We start from the raw sequence: 8,343 nt of genomic DNA, 5'->3' as shown, positions 1-8,343 counted from the left end.
CACATTGTACAGAGTATAACAAAGCTGGAAGCAGCCAAAGCAGTGTAAAGCTCAGCACTCTTAAGAGCAAAAATGGACTCGGTCAGACAGGCAATATCAGATGGTGAAGTCTCTGAGGGTGTGGCTGAGAAGGCAAACAATTTGTTTGAGCCAGTTTTCATGCTTGTTGAAAGTGAAAGTGACCCAAAAAGAAAGATGCCAGACCATTCAAATGAACCAGCCAACAAAAAAGTTGTGCACCTGTTAAGATTTCACTCTACAAAAAACCCTAGATTGTCGCAGCCATCATCTAGCCTTTCAAGGCCCACTGAAGCTCAAAAGGAAGTCCTTAAATAACAGCTTAGGGACAGCAACATAGAAACAAGAGATAACCATGTCAGCAGGGCACGATTACTGGTAACAAGCCTCCAGTGCAGTTAGGAAGAGAGAAGTGGTGCAGTGGTGCTGTGCTGTCATGCCTTATTGAAGCAGGTTGAGGGCTCGCATGTTAACAAATCATGACATGTGGTCTCTGATGATTAGCCCGTCTGTTTTTGTCTGTGGTGTGCAGCCATATGTCACAGCTGGATGGTATGTGTGTTAGAGCACGAGAGATGCGTCCATGCTTGTTGTATGAGCTGCTGGTAAGTGTTCTGTGAAGATAGGTACAGACCCAGTGGTCATCTCTGGTATGTGGCAGCTGTTGGATGGTAGTGTGTTAGAGCACGCCTCCATGCTTGTCATATGAGCCGCTGGTAAGTATGTCTGTACATAGATGTAAGGAAGTGCATTGGATGGTGTGTAGTGTTTCAGTGTGCAAAAGCCTCCAATGTGTTTTGCTACTTATAAATTTGTGTAAACACTCAGTAGCGCAGTAGTTATGATGTTGCACTGTTGAGCACGAGCTTGCGGGTTCAATCCCAGCAAAGGTGGCTGCATTTCAGTGGTGGTGAAATGAAAAAAAGAAAGTGTGTAGTTGAATTTAAGTGCACATCACAAAACCCGAGGTGGTCAAAAATATTACTGAGTCCCGCACTGTGGCATGCCTCATAATTCGATCTAGATTTTGTGTTCCATGTGATGTTCTTATTGCCCATTTGAATAAACTTTTATTTTTCAGATTACCAAAATAGAGGGCATATGCAGTGGTATTGTGTGCAGTCTGGATAAGTTGCTCTGGTCATGAGCACTCAATTAAAACTGCTGCATATTTGGCTACAGCAGACAGTGTCATAATGATTGTAAAGACTATGCAGAAAGCTTTAGGCCACTCTACATATCAGATCAGTTTTATATTGCATCCCTTATGGTGCATCTCTTACTTGAGTAGGCATAATAACAATTGGCAATGCTTCCTTACACATTTAATATTTTTCTCTTTTTCTTTTAGAAGAGTAGCCTTCGAAGAATAATCTACAACAGTGCTCCTACCTTCTCTTTCACTGTCTCCCCATTTCTTTTCTACTCTTCAACTTCATTCTACGCACTTTCTTATTCTCCTCTTCATCCTACATTGAGGGTGTGGGAAAGTGAGCTAAGCGTGCATAAAGATTGCTGTGCCGAACTTAATTGCGGCACTGACGAAAACAAATCTTTGTCAAAAGGTTCACTCCAGCTACATTCCCCCTCCAAACACTGTTTATCACTTCAAGCCTTCATATTCCTGTGAGCTTTTGTCTTGTTTAACAGTTGTAACAGTCATACTATTTATTACTATCAATAGCCAGCATACATTTAGCACTGCAAAGGGCTGTTTAGAAGATGTGCGAGTTTCTACTTCCCTTATGATAAATACTCCAGACATTCAGTCTCTATTTTATGAAAATCTTTCAAACATTGCCAGTGATGACCACCATATAGGTTAATGTCGGCATGGGATTGAGGCTTTCCCGCAAAAAGAACAGTTATGTTGTGCTCATATCATGTGACTGGCAGTTTCTGCTGTAATTTTTGCACTTGTCAACTGCACTGTGAAGAGTTCATTTCTGTGAATATGTGCTGGCCTGATTCTTCTTGTTCACGCATTTCAGATCTTGTGCTATGAGATGAGGAGGTGTAAAATAAAAACACCGTGTAGATTTCACAATGCCTTTAAGAAACCACGCGAAGCTTGGAGATGAAGCATTACATGCACCTTGAACCAAGTGTCTGGACACAGCGACTGAAAGTTGTTTTGTCATGAGCGAGGGTGTCGGTGTTACTTGTAACTACCGTTAAATAAAAGTTTGTTTCAAAACAGTGGCTCAACTCTGTGTTCCCCTGGTAAAAACCAAAGCCATTGGGATTTACAATTCGCTTTATAAACATAATTGAACAACATGAATAAAAAAAAACTTGATGAATCAAGATATAAGCTTGCCATACCATGGAAACACTTGAAACTCCTTTTGAGAAGCTTACTCATACATGAACACACTATAGCAATTATTTTCAATCGTATACCCACAATTTGCCGTGTCACCACGTCAAGTTTCATGGCAGATTTTTTTTAGACTCCAGGAAGCTATATGCCTAATTCTATCCATTGTTTACTGCATTGCATTTGATTTTCTATAACAAATAAAATTGAATTCTCCATTGATTGAGCCGACGCTCACGTTATAATTATATGCTATTAATTTTGACTAGTCATATATTTTCTTGGCGGGTGGGGGCTGCACTGGTGGCGTTCTACGAATTTGCGCCGCGTGTTTGTGCGGGTAAGCTTAAGTGCAGAATTTTTTTTGCGCGTTATGAAAACAATGCACTGCAGGTATTTTAATTAATGCAACGAGCTGTACGAAATATCGGTCAAGGGGTTGGAAACGTCGTTATAGAGAATCCCGACGATTTTTCTTTTGCGTGTGTGTATTTGGAGTTGATTCACAGTTTTATTTGTTTATTTTGGCTACATTGCGCCAATTGCGCTTCCATAGAATAAAGAAACGCGCTTCCACGCGCTTGCCGACTCGATCGCAAGGGGACAGCCTGATCAACATCAATATCAGCAGCAATGGCGGATTTGCGCTTGCCATGGCGCTTGCAAAGTTTTCAATAGTTTTCGACTATTAAGTGATGCTTTTGCTATTTTAACGTGTGGAGGTTCATTGTACGTCTGTTTTTTCAAGTTTGGCATGTGTTTTAACACATGTGAAGGTGTAGTCTTTTCTTCTTCAGCGGATATTTGTACAAGACCCCGTTCACCGTCTATCAGGTAAGATGTGTACGTATGCTACACGCAATCGTAGTGCTTCACTAAGCCACAGTGCACTACAAAGTTAAGCATGAGCGGTACACAAAATTCACAAGTTTTTAGTATTGCCAAAAACAACCATTGCTTGGTGAAGTTCTCACAGGCGTTGTAGAAGTTGTTGGGCGCGGCAGTGCCGAACGTAGCGTTAGCGGCTTAAGTCGTGTTTTTTACTAGTAACAACGTGTCACTATTTCATATTATTGGCTGCGTCTCCAGGACACCAAATCGGTAACGGGGACACCAGAGCTAGAACGCGGACTGGTCCATGGGTTGGGGCTCGCCGAGGCCTGCGCGTGCTAGTAGTATATCTTGATGTCTGTAGGCTGTGTGTAAGTCGTACTTTCCGAATTTTCTGACGCATTTTAAGATCAGCAGCTGTCCGCTTTCGCGGACAAGGCTGGAGTCAGGGTGGTCCGTGAGTTGGGGCAACATAACCTGCTTCCAGTTTGGGACCGCCCTGCTTCCAGTTTTGATCCCTCCGCTGCCCCTTGGGTACCCTGCCGCCTCCTTGATTATAATCTAATGCTCTCCGGAGGCCTCTGTTTGCCGGTTACATGTGCCCTGCTGGAGCCTTACTTGTAAATGAATCCGATCTATCGTCGCAACGAAAAAAGCGCCCCGCGACTTCTACAACACCAGTCAGAACCTTGCCCATTGGTTTACATATGTGTGGCCGCAAATATCTGAAACTTAATGCCAGTTCAACAGGTTTGTTGGCAAGGGTGTCAGGTCGTTGCTTTGTGTTGAATCGGCCTTTTCTCAATTCTTAAGAATTTAATTGGAATGCACCTGACCAGTGCTGCTTTGTGGTGCTTGCCACCAGTCCCTTGGACAGGGAAGACGTATGAGAATCCCTGTGCATACACTTTATACGCAGTGGTGTGACCGCTTCCTTTGGGAAACTACCACGCTAGCGATATTGTGAGCGCAATGTGACTTTCCGTCATCTTCCTCATCCGTACGTAGTGTGTGTCGCTTCTTCCTCGCCATAGCTCTAGCTCGGCAAGAATAAAGCGGTTCCTTAGAAGTGGTGGAGGTGCTGGGGTTCTGCATACCAAGGACGTATAAGGTAACAGTGTTTGTGCCTTTAATATGTCTCATTCGATCATTTTGAGACGTGGTGGTGTTCATGCGTTAGCACAGTGCAAGGACATCCACAATGTAAGGTACATGATTCTCGAATTGTATACTCTCTCTGGGCTTTTCTCACGATTTCAGCACAAGTACTGGGAGCATCAAAAAACTGACAAAGCTGGTGCATGAATGTTGCCCAGTGTTGGTGTTCCTTGGTGTTGAAATTATCCTTCCTTTCTCTAAATCCAAGGGCGAGATCTTGCATTCTGAATGTTTGCTTGCGCTCTCATTATTCGCCTTCACCATGCTTTCGTCAGCGGTCGTCTGCTTGGTGAAGTGGGAGCGCCTATTGAACACTGCCTACTCACTGATGTAGAAAGTGAAGCAAACAGTCAGAAAGCTAGAAGCTTGCACAATCTCATCCCAGGTTTTTAATCCAGTTTGACATTGAAGCATCCTGGTAGTATTAAAGTACTTTAGAAAGAGGTTCCAGAAGCATTGCCAAGTTTGCCACTTAGTGAAATTTGTAGTTTGGAAAAAATTTAGGCTCTTAGCAACATTAGTAGTGAACAGAGGTTTTCACATGGCGATTGGTGTTGTCCAAATGCATGAAGAGGTCACAGTACGAGTACTTAAGCTGATAGTGTCGGGTAACCACAAGCACCAGCAGGGGCCCCGTAACAGTGTCCCCTTTAACTTCAGATATGCTTCACTGCATGATGCTAAATATGCTTCGCCGCATAACACGACTCTGCTGCAGTGAAGGTGACTTAAACCGACAACAGCCGAGAAGGTGCAAACAGCACTGCGCTGCCTGGTTCTTGCTGCTGGCCTTTTGTTCTTTTCACAGTGTCCTTACTGTAAGTGCACTCCAGAGTTACAATGCAGGAATATGCATGTGTGTGTAAGCTTTCATTCAAGAGTACCTCATGATCATAAGTTACGTCGTCATGGTTTCGTACCATGTCACGGCATCATAAGTGAGACATAATAAAGAAGCCCTCAAAGTCTGCGGGAGAGACTAATCTTTTGTGCGAGATTGTGCTATCCTTGCTGCACGCAGTGCAATATTATATGACTCTCATGTCTATGGTGGCATTGTCGATTATGAATGTTTCCTTACTGCGTTAAAAAAATGTGAGTGCATCTTTCAGATAATAATGGCATTATAGCTTCAGAGTTGTTCAAGTTTGGGGTACTTGTTCACTAAAAGTACATTATCAGAAAAGCTTTAGAATGTCTAGGTCATAATTGCATTTGAAGAACTAAGTCTTCCTACACATAGCAATTGGTAGCTTACTGTGTAATGTTGAAGGTGGTTTTTATTCATAGGCCCTACGCAGAGAGCAGCCACACAATGCCTGGCATGTGACCAGGGTTCGTCACAGTGTTTGCATTTCCAGTGCTCGTAACTGATTCCAAGCATAAATTTGCTTTATGAATTCTTTGTAGACAGAAGGTGCTTGAATATTGGTTGCATGAAATGCTCCAATGCACACTGTATATGTACAGGGTGTCTTTTATTACCATACAGATTTTCTTGTTTTAAAGTTATGAGCGCAGCAAATGTGGCATTCTTGTAGAGGAATTCCTCTATTTTGGAACTCCACAAATTTGGAGGCAGTGACATTTTATAGCACTCTCATTTCTTACAAATCTTGAAAGTTGCACCTAATTCAAGATATTCATCATTGAATTTCACTTTTAAATCGAGGCAATATTAGAACCGAGTGTGCTGGGAGCGCAGAAAAGAAGGTCCCGCTACCTCATCAGATGGAAACACCCCCGACAACAGGCTCGAGAAAGTCTGAAACAACATCTTGGCCAGTCATTGTAGCAGCTGATACGACACACTTTGCCTGGCAAGCATGTGCATCAGTGTGCCGTGTCAGGCTGTCATTTAAGCTTTGTCCCACACTTCTTGACAGGGCACTGCCGCCTGATGTGGAGCAGGATGCACCAAGTTTTGATTGTACTCAATTGAGCGCGATAATGAATATTTCAAAATAAGTGCAATTTTCGAGATTTCGAAAAAGAAAGGGTGTGCGTTCACATGTGACTGCCTCCAAATATGCCATTTAGAAAGCTGCCGCCAAGTTACTAATAAAAAAGTGACTGAATTTTTCAAAATTAATTTTCTGAAACTCGCATTAGCAGCAAAGTGTGTCCACCTCACCTAGAAACTCCTTTGCAAGAACGACAGGCTCTCTGTGCTCAAAACTTTTTGCTAAATATCTGCATGGTTAAAAAAAAAACTAGATATGCATAATTGTTAATGTATGAAAATCGTACACTATCACTTTTCAAAATTTTTGTCCTATGCAACACCAGAAAAATTTGAAATAGAAGCTTCAGGTGACCTATCTGATGTGCAAGTTGCATGGCCATATTATTGTTTTAATTTTTCGCTATTACCTTTTACTGTGATGTCGCCACTGCAGCAGCTCGATGGCTGTGGCTTTTCATTCCAGGTCACAAAGCTGCACCCAGGTAGAGGCAGAATCCAAAAATGCTTGTGTACTTAAGTATAGCTGCACATTACAGAATCCAAGGCCCTCAAGATTTATCCATAGCCCTCGTGTTCCATATTTTTTATTGGGATTGAAGAGTAACGTTTGTGCTGTATCCTTCTATTTCAGACTAAATAATGTGCATGCAAAATTATATCTTCATTACTTTACACCATTGCACCAATATCTGTTGTGCGTTGATTTTCTGATGTCCTTGCATTTGCTATAGCAAGGATTTTTAAAAATCAGCCACAAAAGAAAGAATAAATGGTCAAGGAACGAAGTGGTGTGTAGCAGCTCCCTTTTTTTTAATCGGCAGCAAGTTTTGCACTTGTGTGTTAGCAACACTGTTTCGCCAGTTGTGTACTTCAAAAGAAGTGTTACCTTTCTGCTTTGGAACTTTGTGGTTTTGTTCTGCCAGCTGCTTGACCAACACAAGCAAAATGTACTTTGGATATTCCACAAATTAATTCTGTATGCATTTGGTACAATAAAATTTGTTTCAAGAATGGACAAATGCAGTGATGGTTAATTGAAAACTGCAACATGCCGATTTTAGTTTCATGCTTCATTAATTTTCTCAGCCCCAAAGAAAGCATGCGAGGTTTGAAAATGGATGATGTGACAAAGTGCTGGCCTGCCGTGCCATTAGTGCACTCGATCTAGAGAACTGATTAATGCTGCACATATATTCAACATGGTGGCCATGACCATCCCTCATGAATTGGCATTCCCTGCCTAAACCACCTCACCAACACAGCCTGTTAACAGCAAGAAAGCTGATGGGGCTTCCAAGAATTTCTATGCACTATTTATTAGTATCGCCCAACTGAAATTGCTCCATTGCTTTGCTGACAATTGTCTTGACAAAAGTGGAAGCCGAATCGGTTGAGTTCGATCAGTTTTATTTACATACAACCTATTATAAGGTGGACCTTTCTTTGCCTCTTCAACTGTTTCCACAGCTGCTGCAGCCATCTTGCACGCCACATCGAGTAGGAGGGTCAATGTACATGGCAGGTGCATGGGAGGATTTTCCAAGGAACAATGGAAAGCTGTAATCAGATTGTGGGCAAAGTTAAAAACTTAAATACAAAAAGGGTGTAGAGTATTGTAACCTTGTACATGTTGATCACACCACATGTTTTAGCTACAGCTGTAAGTGCCTCGTCTCATCAACCAAGCTACAGTTTTTGCAATGTTACACATTGTGATACTCAGTATGAATTGATAAGACTAGCTGCTATTCTAGTGGTTGCGCAGGCCACAAGGGAACAGTGCCTGGTCTTTGTGCTTGTATGTGTCAATTTCTCTCTTTCAGTCTCGCCCAAGCCACCAAAATGTTATCTACAAGTGTCGTGCCAAAATGGCCTGGCAACGTTTCGTATTAAGCCGTTTGACCCATTTATTGCACTGATGCACACAGTGCAACCAAATGAAGGAAATGACATCGCCTAGGTCATTAGTAAATTACCCTTCTAAAATACCACAAGAGCAACTTTGCTGTGGCAAGAGCCTTAGCAAAAACATAAGAAACACAAAAATGAA

The 8,343-nt window shown here is 42.2% G+C and overlaps 1 long non-coding RNA gene across 1 annotated transcript; it reads left to right on the top strand.

Annotated features, from left to right (window-relative positions):
• The first annotated feature begins 2,632 nt into the window (after positions 1 to 2,632).
• On the top strand, positions 2,633 to 7,312 carry LOC129382033 (uncharacterized). Its single transcript, XR_008610113.2, has 3 exons — positions 2,633 to 3,172; positions 4,204 to 4,280; positions 6,757 to 7,312. It is a non-coding gene; the product is annotated as an uncharacterized lncRNA (long non-coding RNA).
• The last annotated feature ends 1,031 nt before the right edge of the window (positions 7,313 to 8,343 follow it).

This window comes from Dermacentor andersoni, chromosome 10 (genome assembly GCF_023375885.2).
Source record: "Dermacentor andersoni chromosome 10, qqDerAnde1_hic_scaffold, whole genome shotgun sequence".
Lineage (NCBI taxonomy): Eukaryota > Metazoa > Arthropoda > Arachnida > Ixodida > Ixodidae > Dermacentor > Dermacentor andersoni.
The sequence above is the reverse complement of the archived record's forward strand: the minus strand, read 5'-3'. Positions and strand labels throughout refer to the sequence as shown.